We start from the raw sequence: 15,331 nt of genomic DNA, 5'->3' as shown, positions 1-15,331 counted from the left end.
TTTCGAGAGATTCTTTCAACTAATATATTCTAATTTCGTTTCGAATTAATATTTCAAACATATTAATTTATTTCTTATATAAAATAACGTATATTGGTCGTTAAAAATATTTCACTTGTCGATGCGATCGAACGGCTTACATTCTACGCAATATGTATTTCATTTCAGCTTTGAATCTGTTTAGTATATATTTCTGTATGTATTTTAATATTATACGAATGGAAATTTTTTGTTATACTTTATGCGATAGAAATTTATATCATTTATTGATACAGTGTTATTATACGAATATTTTTATGCACATGTTATTACAATTTATCATAATTACGCATAATTTTATACATGTATATATATATATATATGTGTGTGTGTGTGTGAAAATGTACGCCATGTTTTCATACGGAGCATATTTCATATTTTTCTAGGAACAAATAATTTATTCGTGTTAAATTTTTGAAAACGTACCAATATACGTAAATAATATTGAATTAATAATTTAAAAAGAAAAATAAATTCGAAAGAAATACAATAGAAATATTTTTCATGCATAATAAATCGAATTATTTTATTTCATAACGGTATTGTATTATTTGAAAGATTTTTTATTTAAAACTCATTGATATATTTCTATTTATAATCGTTTTCAATGACGAATAAAAATTATTGAATCTTGACGAGAGAATAGATTACAGTGTTAAATAAGAGTGTAATTGCAGAACTAATCCATCTCGCTCCGTCTGCTATTCGTTTCCTATTATCTTTTGTGTAGTCTGAATTCATCTGTGTTACAAAGGCTAGTTTTGATGATAGTCGTAGATTTGAACGTGGTAACATTTGGAGAGGGCTCAGAGTTAATCGTACTAATTGTCTTACTCTTTCACATGTACAAATACCACAATGAACATTTAATTACACCGTTTGTGACATAAGGATGGTCCAAAATTTCGTCGAAAATGAGGCATTTGTAAATTATCTTTCCATTGCTTTTTCACTCTCATCTTTCAACACACGTTACATCTCTTTTTTTATATGAAATATATCATTGATTTCATTGATGTTTAGTTAGAAAAATATTTTCTATATTTAATTTCTTAAGATTCATATTTATAAATATTATTAAATTTTTTTGAGGTTTTATAGAAAAATATTTTTTTAATCATTATAGATTTTCTTTATTTAAAAATAAAATTACTATTTACTAAGTAAATATTCAAATTCCATTCTTCCAATTCTTTATTAAATAGATAATAAGTTTTCAATTTAGTATATTAGAATAACAAATAATTTTCACATATATTATCAATAGATTTATGAATGAGTACTGTTTCTTAATTAGATGTTAGATTATTAAATAAATCTATATATATATATGAATATACATGCATGGTTTGAATAATAAAATTCTTATCAATTCTAAGAAAATGTTTTGCAAGAATATCTCGTTTAAAGACCATTCTCGTTTAAAGAAATGATATTTTTGCTATGAAGAAACTAATTTATAAAAATAATATTTCCATTTTATCTTTCTATCATTTAGAAGCTTTATACTAGCTTATATTAATCTGAGATTATTGCATAATTTTCAAATAGAAAATTAAATACGCGTTAAAAAAATTAAATATTTAAATTTTTTAACCTTTCCACCTTTCAAAGATTTATTTAAGAAAAATAAGATGCGACATTTAATTAGCCTTTGATATATTTTATTTGTAATTTTCATGATTTAAAAAATTTTAATATTAATATTATATAGGGTGTTCTATAATTATTGATGGTAGAATAGGAAATTATTTTGCAGAGAAATAATATTCGAAGATATAGAATAACATTTTCTTTTATTTTAAATATATATTTAAAAAAAGGCCTTACATAAAAAAATTTATTTTTCACTCTTCAGTTATTTTCACAAGTAGAATAATCTGTCGATTGTTTAATTACATTCAGTTGGTAATTAGATAAAATTTACATGTAATTTATAAGTTTTTGCCGGATAATGAAAAGATTTGAATAATAAAACTTCATTCTGCATTGTATTTTTCATTCTCTCTTCCTTTACATCGTTTGTCTGAAAGAATAATTGCGCAACTATAAAAGAGACATTCATTTTCATTTTATTAGTTTTATTACAATTAGTTTTCTTTTTTTAACATTATTAATAAATTATTATATCATAAAATTATAATTAAAAAAAAAGATAAGATTCAATGAATAGATAATCCTTATATCGAAAGAATTAAATATTTCAATATAGAAAAATTTATAATTTTATAAGTTACATCATTCTTCGAAACTGGTTAATTAGTAATTGAATGTCTCTTTAAAAATATTGCAATAAAAGAAATCGGTTTTGTTAAACAATCTCTTATATTTAACATATATATGAGTTTCATGAAATTGCTTAAACCCTTTTGTACAGAAAGAATTTATCAAGGAAGATAAATTAAATTATGTAAAATGTTTCTCCAATTGACGCGTTATTTTACATATATCTTCCGCATTAATGGACGGACCGGGTTTATCTCGTGCTTTATTAATATATCCGAGTGTGTTTTATTATCTTGTCGCGTTTAGCCTGCTAAGCAAACTGTTTAAATGCAAAGTAGTAAAGCTCGCATGATAGCTGCTATAAAATAAGTGGATCGAATTAAACTTTGTCCTGTTTGAGTGTTCATTACCTTGAAGAATCGTGGGATTTCCGGTTCTTTTTTTGGCCTTTGAATTAATAATATAGCCATACCATTTCCTTTACATCACGCGTTAATATACAAAGAAAGTGAAAACTGGGTTGAAGGAGGATTAAACATCCCTCCTTTTATTTCGTGTTCTTATTTTTCTCAAAGATATATAGATATAACTTCTCGTTCTTTGATCATAATATTTTTATATTTAATTTCTTAATTAATGAAATACACTTTGATACTTGAATATTTATGGTTTGTCTCATTGATTAATTCATTAGTTTTTTATTAATCCTTTTTATATTTATATTATTTTTGTTCAAATTTTATCTTCGAGTTTTCATTTTGCGTGTAAAAAAAGATCTTTTTTTTTCATTGTCAGATACGAAAGATATATGTAATACATGCTTGAAAAATAGATTTTTTTTTTTTTTTAAAAAGATTCGATATTTTTTTTTTAAATTTTCAAGGTAATTTTAAATATCATGCGCATATATATTGTTTTTTTTTTAAATTTTTCATCGGAACGAAATCATTTAAATCAACAATCCTTCGCATTTATCTTAATTATTCAACTGAATTTAATTATCAATAAGGAACAGAATTAGTAGATTAATAATTAATTATTAAAGATGAATAAATCAAATTTTTCGACTTAATGAAAAAAAAACAAGATATTGACTTTTGATCTGGTCAAAGTCATCTAATCTCTTCTCAATTCACTTAGAATAGTTATTAATTAAAAAAAGAGAAATAAATATACGTAAATAGAATAATTAAAAAAAAAAAAATCATCGAAAAGTTATATTTTTCTTTTCTCTAGAATAATTTTTTCGACAAATTTTCCAGTATATGTGAATATTTTAGTACGTGAGTAACGATATACACATGATTTTACGCTTTTTATATTGACGCGTATCAATTCATCCTCGTTTCAGATGTTAGTTTTATTTTTAAATGTCGCATGATAGTTTCTCGTAAATCACGTGTTCATGATTATTGTGATATTTCTGAACGTGTTCTGAAACGATGTTTTCATTCCATTCGATGTTAATCAATTTTCTGATCGAGGTACTGATCTCTTTTTCCTCATTATTAATCCATGCATAAATCATCATCCTTTTTATCCCAAGTTTTTTCAACATTTTATTCTCTCAATATTTCTCAATATTTTATATCTTCTCCCACGTTCTTTTGTCCCTGTATCATCGCTTGTAATTGACGAAGGATTTCCCTTCTAATTTGCGCAATCAGGACAGACTTAGAGTTAGAAATGTAGTATTTCTTGAGTTGCCTTGAGTATCTTCTCTATTAACCTTTGCGATTATTCCATGTAATTTTTAAAATTATCCTTTTTTGCTTTTATTTCTTTATTTTATTTTTTTTTTTTTTTCTTTAAGATAAAGTTCATAGTTGTTGAGAAATTAAAATTTTTTAATTCAAGTAGTTGATCCTATATCTTTTTAAAGCAATTTATATTTCAGTGAAGAGTATTACTTTGCATGTTGTTAGAATCAAATTTGAATTATAAAGAGATATATATATATATAATAAAAAAAATACTGTCCTCTCTTTATTTTTCTTTCTAGAAGATAATCTAATTTCGAGAAAGTTTCTCATTCATTGACGTGATTCAATTTCTTATATAACGTCATATAACTTGAATATATTTTAATTTTGCATTCCTTTTAAAAAAAAGCAGATCTAATTATATCAGCTAATTATGTTAGTTTCTATATTTTTCTTAAGAGAATAAAAAATTAATTAGGAATAATTAATTTTCAAAAGGTTAATAGTAGAATACTGATCCGTGACATTTTATAACATATTACAGATCGTTATTATTCGATTAGTATGGTAAAAATAAATATGTATTAATAAATGTATAAATTATTGTATAGTTCAAGCATATTTCGCAATATATAATATTGAATTGAAAATGTCTTTTGAATTATAATTAAATGCACGCGATGACCATTTAGGCGGGTCAAGGCCGATTTATGCTTTCGAGATAATATTATGAAATAAGCCGGCAACTTTATCAAATATTGTAATTTTTGTCACCGAATTAGAATTATATGTAAAAATTCCATAGTTATTTTTTAACTGGAATATATTAGTCCATTATCGTCATTGATTTATTCGAACAAGAAGAATATTTTAAAAATATTGTACTTCCATTTGTAAACCATTGAAAGATGTGACATTGATATTTATATCCAGATATTAAATTTTTGATTTATTAATATTATGCAGGCTTAAGTATATTTCAATTTTATTTTATCACAATTTTTTGAGGAAAGATAATTTAATAATCGTCGACAGATTTACGTGGGATTTTTTTGTAGGCATACATCGATGATTATTTATTCATAACAATTGATTTATTACTATTTGTCTTCGAAGCATTTAACTCTTACCTGTCGTTTATTATCCAATAATATGATTTCTGAATATTTCAATACGAATATAAAATGTTTCAAGTAACTTCGAATTAAAAAAAAGTTACTCAATGAAAAGAAATGAAATGCGTTTAATTCAATTAAGGTTTTAGATAATTTCCAAGATGAATCGATAGCAAATACGTCGATCTAATTAAAAAAAAAAAAATGTTTTCGAGCGAAAAATTGATCTAAGGATCAAAAATTCGAGGATTTCGAACGAACGTAATTCCTGGATCATTATTTAAAATTAATTTCTAGTCGTCCAATAATATGATTACTATGAGCAACGCCCATCGAGACGAGAAACGTCAAAACGGCACTTTTCGGTTGCGTGCAAACTAAGTTACACACGCACGTGTTCCATTGACCGTGGGGGTAACCGGGGAAATCCGGACAATGTCAGACACGTGTCTGCCCACACACGCGCCGAAAAAAGATATCTGCGAGTTTTGGTGACGATGGTGGCGCCGCCTACGAGATTTTTCGTACTCGAGAACCGTCGAGGTTACGAGAGAGTCATGGTGGCCGTTGGTGAAATTATGGATCAACTGTTGGCGGAATTGTTTTTCCGCCAGACTTCTCGATGAAATACTCTGGGGAGCGGTGACACGGCCAGTCGTTCCTTCCGCCCTAAAATAGAGTAATTCTGACTCCCTAAAATAGAGCAAAACGAGTCGAATAGAGTAGTTCGGTTGGTTGGACTTTCAGGGACGAATCGATGGAACGTTACGGAACGATACGGAGAAGTCGATGAACCGCGCGTGTACGGGTTGCTCAAAGTCCCACCGGCACGTCTCTTTCTCTCTCTCTCTCTCTCTCTCTCTGCTGAGCACTTGGCCCACTGAATTTAAATATCGTCGTGTTAGGCCACGTAGGAATTCAAACGAGCGCGAGAGTTACTTAGAATACGTGGAATGCGAGCATGACCGTCAAACTCGCACGTTTTGGGCAAGGTACTATACAGGATGTTAATATATTCATATCTTTGAGGAATTTTTCGACTCTCGAAAACGTTGGTAAAAGTTGGTATATCAAAATTCTTAGCGATTTTTTTTTATTTTTTTTTTTTAAGTTATAAGCAATTTAAAGTTAGGTTAGACGAAGTAGGATATAGGAGGTTGTTCTGTCTATCATCATCTCGGTTTATTTAAAATTTAATTTGCTTATAACTCAATAAATAAATCTCAATCAACATTTGTGTTTGGCCTTCAAATGTGTTCTATGAATATATGCATGAATATATGTACTTATATGGATTACGAGTATAGGTTTTTAAAAATGTTTCTTGGAAAGGATGTTGAAATTTTTAAATTTTATTTAATAATGCTTTTTTGGGAAGATTTTTTTATTTAATTGAGTATTTTTGTTGAATGCATGCTAATATTCAATATTTTAATACATTATGTGGAGATTACAAAGTTTCTTAGAAGTTTGGCAAGTTGTTGGGTTCGAATTTTAATCTGGTTTTTATTAGATCTGCATTAGTCATCAAAGTTTTGGGAGATTTTCCAAAAATATTGGGAGTTGGCAACATTGTTGGTTAAAATTTCATTCTAATCTGTTTTTCTTAGATTTTTTTTTTATCTTGGATTCAAGTTTTTATGATATGTTATTTAAATGTTTAAGTAATAGATACATTTTGATAAAGATTTTTGGCTTTAATTTTAACGCATCGTTATTTGCGTAATTTTTTTTTTTTTTTACTTCTTATTAAATATAATTAAAAGATACATGATATCCATAAAAAAATTTTAACTTTTTATCCATGTTATATTTACATTTTATTTTTCTTAGTTTACATATGTAAATGCAGAAAGAAATTATTGTAATTATAATAATAATTTAAATATTTCGGGAAAAAAAGTGTTATATAATATTAAATATTACATTCGTTCATATAACCATTTTTTTTTCTTTGTAAATATTTTATATAATTGTGGAAATCTTGGTACTAATTATTATAATTTTTTCTTCTTCTTTAATTTTTCCCATAAGAAATTTTCTTAGGAGAGTTTGTTGTAAAATTTTATTGAAATTAGATTTTTTTAGTTTCGTTCACTATAGGATATATCTTAGAAAATATAAATAAATTTCTAGTAGATAGATGATCATAATTATATTTTTTTCAACTTCTCGATTTTATTATCTTTAGTCACACTATATGGTTTTTCTTATTAAATTTCTTATTATTTTATATAATTCTATTGTCTGATATTCGTCATTCGATTATATAATTATAATATATTAAAAGATGAATATCGTTATTACTTTTCCCTTTCTCTATATATAATTAAACATATAAGATTGTGTCTAATAGCAATAATTGTTAATTTATAAAATATCAGGGATCTTATGTCGTATGAAAAGATTATCATATATTAAACTTTTATTAGATTGTCGTCAAAAATTGGGACATAAGGTTCAAAGAAGAAGTGATAATTATGTTCTAAAATATATAAGGGAACGAATTAACATACTTATCGGAAATGCTGATTCTACATGAGGATTAGTTGTTATTGTACACTTGGAAACCTTGTATTCCATTTCCTACTTTGTCCACGACATTGCTTCTCATCGTGACTTTGTTAAAATTTTCACACGTGAACTGCTTCATTGAGATTTTCTCGTCGATAGAGAGTTTCATTGATTTAAAACTTTCGTAGGAAACGAAGAGAATATAGAGTTATATGCGTGGAATATTATATATATATATACATATACATAAATTTCCGTGCAACATTGTAACATTTAGATTATAGATTTTTATGTAAATATTATTTCTCATGTTATACAAGTTTTGCATATTTTATCTCAATGACGCGAATAAATATGCCACGTGTTTCTCCTGTGATATTCAATGCTATAATATACAAATTATGATATTATATATCGTTTATTTATTATAATTAAAATTATAAAGATTAATATAAAGATTAAAATTTTAGAAAAAACTATTTTAATTATGATTCTAACAACTATCGGTCTATAATATGTATTTGAGTCTATTTTACTATCGATCAGGATGAAAATAATTTTATAAAAATATAATCTAGGATAGATAATTGTGTTTTTGAACGAATAAAAATTACAATTTCGATAAAATTGAATAGAATCACAAAATTTGAAACAAATTAATTTGGTTATAATTTCACAATTCTATTAAATATCAGTATGATAAAAGATAGATATTAATATTTCCTTTTTTGTCAATTTTTTATAGAGACGATTATACGAATAAAACAGTTTCATAGTATGCAATGCTGTGCAATACTAACTAAAGAATGACGTAATGCAAGCACAATAAATTATATTTCCATTACAACATTTTGCGTAATCATTTTAACTTCACGCATTTCATACATTATTTTGCATATTCCATAGAAAAATATATATTCGAGTTAAACCATGATTTGAACTTTGTTTCCTATTATAATGATGACGAAAAAATTCAACTCCTCGATCTATTCGAAAATTTTTCTTCTAGTCTGGGAAAGTTTAGTTTTTATTTCGCGATTTCTACAAAGAATATTTTTTTTTTTTTTTTAAAAGAAATTAAATTATTATAATTAAGTTTCAAGTTTTGAAGAATTGAATTTGAATTCATCGCTCGTTCTATGAAAATAAATGCCTCGTCTAAACGCGCAGCATCATATCCTTTCTTCAGAGGTTCAATTCGTTGTTTGACAAAGGGCACGATGTAATTTCGGGTCTATTAGAGGCTCGTGGGATAGAGCAGAGCAGTGGATCACGAGCAATGCGGGCTTGAATAAGTTTATTCAATGTTCGGTAAATTGATTCGAAAAGAACTGTTAAAACAAACACTCTTCTCTTCTTTTATATGTAGGGTATATATTCCCAAGGAAAAGAAAACGTTTATCTCGATTGAATTAAAATATAAAAATAATTTAAGCCAAATTGGTTCAGCTGTCAACACATGTTTTTTTATCCTGGAATTATTTTATTTCCCACTTTTTAATTATCGTACGTGTAACGGGTAACAACTACATCAATATTGAAATTTGCTTTCGCTCGAATTGTTACACGAATCCTCTCGTGTGCAAATAGAATTAGAATATTTTTAATCCAAGGAATGAGATAATAACGTACTCATACTTCTGATGAGAAAGTTGGAATTCTTTCTCTTTTGAAGGTAGCCTTTAAAAAAATTCGCCGGATACGTGAGATTCTCTGTCTGCAATTTTAAAAAAGTGAAATCAATATTTAGAATTATTCTCTCAAATAGTTAATTGAAACATATCTATATGATAATATTGAAATTTTATTTTATAATTTTTCATAAGTGAAATTCAAAATTTTAAGTCTCATTTAATATTATTTGCATGATTAAATAGATATCTTATTATATATATATTTTTTAATAAACATTCATATTTGAAAATTTTAGTTTAGTTTTTAAATAGCTCGACAATGATTGACAAATGATGTATTATAATGAAATTTTATTTCTATTGAACGATTATCTGAAAAATTGTTTATTAATTAGTTGAGATAATCAAGTGTATTTCATCACGAATCAAAAGGTTAAGAAAGTGAATGTTTCCACAAAATTATCCTCTCATTGTATATATATGGCACGCGTTGCACCAATTTTTCCTTTCGTTTCAGGCAAAATGTATGGTGTATGCACGCAATTTTATTTGTTCGTATAATAATTTGTGTAAACGACCGATTATCTAATTGTCAGGGGTTACAGCATTCAGGAATTTAATAATGTATAGCTGTAACTGAAATTGCGAAATGCATCGCGAACGGGTTCTCTTTCTTTTTTCAATTCCCACTTTTCATTTTCAATTCTATTTTTTTTTTTTCTTTTTCTTTCTCACGAATGGATCGGAGACACCGAGAAACGATCGACTGCGTTACGGCCGGATTTCTTGTCCCAGAGTTGGGAAATAATTGGTTTGTGCAATTTCTCGTCCGAGTCGGGTATCAGTGAAAATCGTATTCGTGATAGCAGTTAACGGTTAACCCTTCGTGACACGAGTATTCCACATGTTATTCCGATAAATTTATTATTGATTCGTGCTGTAATATTTGTATAATGAAACGAAATTTGTCGTTTCACAACTATTATTCATTTATCTCTAGATTTTTGATCAGAAGAACCTGTAGGGAATTATTGTCGGAAGGTTTCAATGTTTTTCTATCTTCCTGTACACTTTTCTAAATTTTATACTATTTTTATCGAATAATTATCTTTTAATTTGATAATATAAGATTAAATTAGTCATCGAAAGTTTTGTAAAATTAATTCTATTTTTCTTCAAAAATCATCGTGATTCAAAAATTATTAAATTTAAAATAATTGAAAGAAACAAAATGTTACATAATATTATTCTTCATTCATTTATTATATCCATCTACTATATATTTCTTCATTTCCAAATAAATAACAAATTACAAGAGAGAGAAAGAGAGATTTTTCGTTTAATTATTAGATAGATGTTCCAATAAGATTTAGAAGGAGGAATTTCAGATTTCTTTTTCTTTTCGTCTCCTCTCCTTTCTCTCCCCCTTTCCTTTTTTTTTCTTTTTTTTTTTTTTTGTAGAGCAGCGATGCTCTACGACTTTTGTTGATAGTTTATCACGACGGTGACCCGTGGAAGGCAACGGACCGTGGTCCTTGAATTCAAAATAGTTTTCGTCGTTTCGGCCGGAGAAACGGGTGCGTGCCGAGCATGAAAAACTTCCGTTCTTGTCCGTGAGAATGGCGCCTCGAATTACGGGAAGCGGAATTTCACGTATAAAGCACAGATCGAATTTTCTAACTTTAGTCCCAAGGACTTAGCCGACGCAACGATGATTTTCATACAGCTTTTCGGATTTATTTGGTCGAATTTCGTTGAATTTTCACGTTTCCATTGAAACGTGATGATACGTCGAAAACAAAAATGTTTTTCCGCTTCGTCGACGAGCTTTATATCATATATTTTGATTCCTTCTTTTGTTCACCCGATTTAAATTTTTTAAGTTAGAATTTATTGTACAGTATGTATACATTAATGTAGGTGCATTGCGCAATGTGACAGATAAATTTTATGTTTTAATTAAATTATCTCGATAGATGAATATATATATATATAGAATTATCAGGATAGAGAAATTATAATCAATCGTAAATCAGAATTATAGAATTTATAACTAGTAATGATTTACAAATATTTTAATAAAAATTTAAAAGTGGTGAAAATTTTTAATTGTCATTTGTATTTTTTGAATTTAGAGAAGATATTATTATAATATATAATATAATATATATATATTATAATATAATATAGTATTATAATATAATATATTTGTGTCTTGGATACATATATTTCAATTCAGTATTTTTTGAATAAATGGAAAGTATTTTTTTGAAAGGTATATAATAGAATTATCGCACAATTGATATACATTTTTATGAATACATTAGAGGATGTAACAGGAATCCAAAGGAAAATGGATATAAGGAGAATTATAAATTATAATCATAAATTAAAAATAATTAGATATATTTTCCTGATCTAAAACAAGATCTGATTCATTCTTTTAAAAACTGGATCATTATATATCTCCTACCTTAAACTTATATATTGCAAGGTATATTTTTTCTGCTATCTACCATAAAAATATCAAATCAATCAGTATTAAAAATAATCTCAAAAAATTGTGCTTTTTATTTAAATGAATCTCATTAAAAAAGGAGAGAAAAAAAAAGAATATTAATTTTTAAAGCTTCTTATCAAATTTAACATTAATCCAACTGTCCATCATATTTAAATATTTTTTCCAAATTCAATTTTCGAACTACAAAGAAAATAATGGACATGGTAAATAGGAAAAATTTAACAAAAGTAATTTACAATATAACATCTCAAACGATATTTTCTCTAAATTCAAACAGTACAAAGTAAAGAGACGTTTGATGTCTCCTTTCACGTAAAATTATTTTATATCCAGAGTTGTGAATTCGACACGATATTTAAATAATTCACGCTTAAGAGGTGGATTCGTTGTGCTCATGGGTTACCGCGGTTAATCGCGTCTGATCTGTTATGAACGATATGAAAATTGCGGTAAAAATCGTGAGTTACAGCTGGTCACGTACGTACAAGCCACTTGACCAACCGGTTTTAAATCCACGAGGCGATGACGCGGGATTTACGGGGCTCTTTTGTCGACACAGCCCTTGAGAAGACTCGAGACCGATGTTTCGTTAGATTGCCGTGCTACGTTCGCCGCAATACTCCAGAAAATTATATTCTTTCCTCTTATCGATCGTTTGCTGTCAGGGATTATTACATTTGAAATTTTCATTCATTCCTTTGTATGCAGATTTATATATATATATATATATATATATATTTCGTATTCGGATAGGAGAACATTTATTTCAGAAAATTTGAAGAGAGAATATTTGATTATTTATTTAAATAACGAAAATTTAGATCTTTGAATGAGATATTGATTTTATTACTTTCAGTGGTTGGTTTAGCATTAATTTGAAGAAAAATGCAATCGTTGAATACATTTTATATTCAATTCTGTGAAAAAGAAAAAAAAAAAAACGTTTTGAGGACAATTGTTTATGCGAGTTATAAGGTTATAAACATATTTGCACACAATGTATAAGAATTGTAATTTCTAATCATTATTTTTATGCAGAAAACTTAATGTATCCGTGCAATTGAAAAAGAAAATATTAAGACATCTCATTCATCTCTTGAAATACATTAATCATTTTACTTGTAAAGCTTCGATGTTTTATTATCCATGTTGATTAATTTCAACATAGATTGTCTAAATTGTTTTGAATAGAGGAAATGTTGTTATGATAAAGGGCAAAGTATACGTTAAGGCTTGTATACTAATTGTAAGATAAAAAAAAGTTTCCGTATACACAATTAGCTTTTTGCCTTTAGTTTATTTATCACGTTGTCAAAACTGTTTTATCAAATTGTTAATTATAATATCGAGAGTTATCATTCGAATTAAAAAAAAAAAATTATTTTTAAAAAATCTATATCTTTTAATTGAATGATAATAGTAGATTACATTTTTTAAGATATTAGATAAATTGATCGAGTTTCTTTCTTTTTTTCAATTTTAATCGTACAGTTTTTCTTTCTTACTTCCGTTTCATTTTCTCCATTGAAAAAGAAAAACATAAATTTATTCTAAAAATAATATTTTAGAATGAATATATATATTTGTGAAAATTAGAAATATATGAAAATTTATTCGTTTTTTTTTTCGATTCGCAAAAATTGTTATTGGAGTGATAGAAATTGTATTCTTGCGTTAAATTTAATCCAGAGAATAGTCCAACCGATTCAAAATGACCCGCAGCTCGTCAATTGAAGGGCTGAGTCAGAAAAGGGGGCCTTCACAGACCGCATAACCTTGCGGTCCATGGCTCCCTTCTAATTTTCAACCCTGCAGTTTTCTTTCGTGAGTCGTTAGCAATTTTCTCCCCCATTTGGACTCATCCTTTCTCATTTATTATATATTTCTTTCATCGTCAAACAATTTTTACATAAATTCTTCATTTTTCTTTAATTAATCGCGTGTTGTATAGAATGAAATGATATTATAAAGGTAAAGATATTAAAAGATTTAGATATAAAATTAAGAAATATTTTTTTTTTTTTAATTTTAATATTCTTGGGAACAACGTAACTAATATTATTTATTTTAATAAAAGTATAGTTATTTCTATAATAGTCACCGGCTTCCTCTTTCACATATTCATATCATTTTCAAAAAAAAAGAAAAGAAGAAATTCATTAGTTTGAAATATTTATCTTTAGATTATATAATTAAATTAATTTCAAAAAAATTAATCCAAGTTTTACATTTATTGCAATTTTGTTCTACGATAATGAAATTCTATTGCAGTAATATTCTATTGTGCTAGGGTTAAGAAAATAATTAAAGGCCAAGAAAACAATACGTTTTAACATAATATTAAAAGCTAATTGAAATTGTTAATTATAAAAAAAGTCTCACAATTGTTAAGTAAGTTCGAAAAGCGAGTGGAAATTTTACGATTGGCCAAAAATATCATGGAGTCTGATACATACTTAATTTAATTTTCTTCGACTTTGTTGAATCAAGATTACGTAAACTCGATCCGACATTATCATTCTCTTCGTTTGCGATACGAAGTTGATTTAACGAAGTATTGTTTACTCTTTGTTGTGTCTGCACGTCTTAATTACAATGTAAAAGAGTAATATCATTTGTACAGGTGATGCGACGAATTTTATAACACTTTCTTTCATACAAAGTTGACCTCGATGTTTGCCGGCTCTTTCTTGATCTTTGTCAAAGACACCTAGATATAGATACCTTTGTTGCATGCAAAGAAATTTATTTTTTTTCGAAATCCTTTTTAACCGGCTATTTTATTGTAAACGTGTCCATCTGTTTATTTAATTAATATTTCAGGGTTAAATTTGTGGAAACTATGCAAATTTATTGTTCGTTTTATCTTGTTTGCAATTAACATCACATTTTTCACAGGTAGGTAAAAGATGTGATTTAAATAGTTTTCTATAATTAACTGTTGATAGTCGGTAAGACAGTAAATGGAATAAATAATAAATGGAAAGTTAAATATTATTTAATTTGTTCAAACGTTTCTCTATATTATTAATTACAATTTTTATAATGGATTATATTTATAGATATAATTTTTTTTTCACATCATTATCAACAATGAAAATAATATTTAATAATATTCAATAATAAACGTTGATCCTCCCTTTCGAAGAAATAGTAACATTGTTGTACGGAATTAATGGTTGTACAATTTTATCAGCGAAAATGAATAACTTCCTTTCCCAATTTTTTTTCTTCTTTTATTAATCAGATTTACCCGATAAGACATCTCATTCAGCGATGGTTTAGACGAGGAGCAGCGGATGTGTCACACGTTTCTTGATTATCAGGAGGAGTTTATTATACCTTCTTGATTAATGCACTCGACTCTGCTACGAGAATGGTATAAGTATTACCTTATCATGGTCGAGCGTGGTCGTTGTATAATCAGCGGCAGATTATATCGTTACATAATTATTCATAAGCATCCTGAAAAGTGTTTCATTTTTTTTTTTATTTCTGTTAGAACATAGTCGAGCGAAGAATTTTGCAACCACTTTTTCGAAGTTAAATATCGTTTACGTGGTGGTTTCCACTATCATT

The 15,331-nt window shown here is 27.0% G+C and overlaps 1 protein-coding gene across 2 annotated transcripts in view; it reads left to right on the top strand.

Annotated features, from left to right (window-relative positions):
• LOC724336 (tRNA dimethylallyltransferase) overlaps window positions 1-15,331 on the top strand; it is a 117,492-nt gene that overhangs the window by 277 nt on the left and 101,884 nt on the right. The gene's annotated exons all lie outside the window — the stretch shown is intronic.

Source organism: Apis mellifera, linkage group LG11, assembly GCF_003254395.2.
Source record: "Apis mellifera strain DH4 linkage group LG11, Amel_HAv3.1, whole genome shotgun sequence".
Lineage (NCBI taxonomy): Eukaryota > Metazoa > Arthropoda > Insecta > Hymenoptera > Apidae > Apis > Apis mellifera.
Note: the sequence above shows the minus strand (reverse complement) of the source record. Positions and strands in the feature narration are given on the sequence as shown.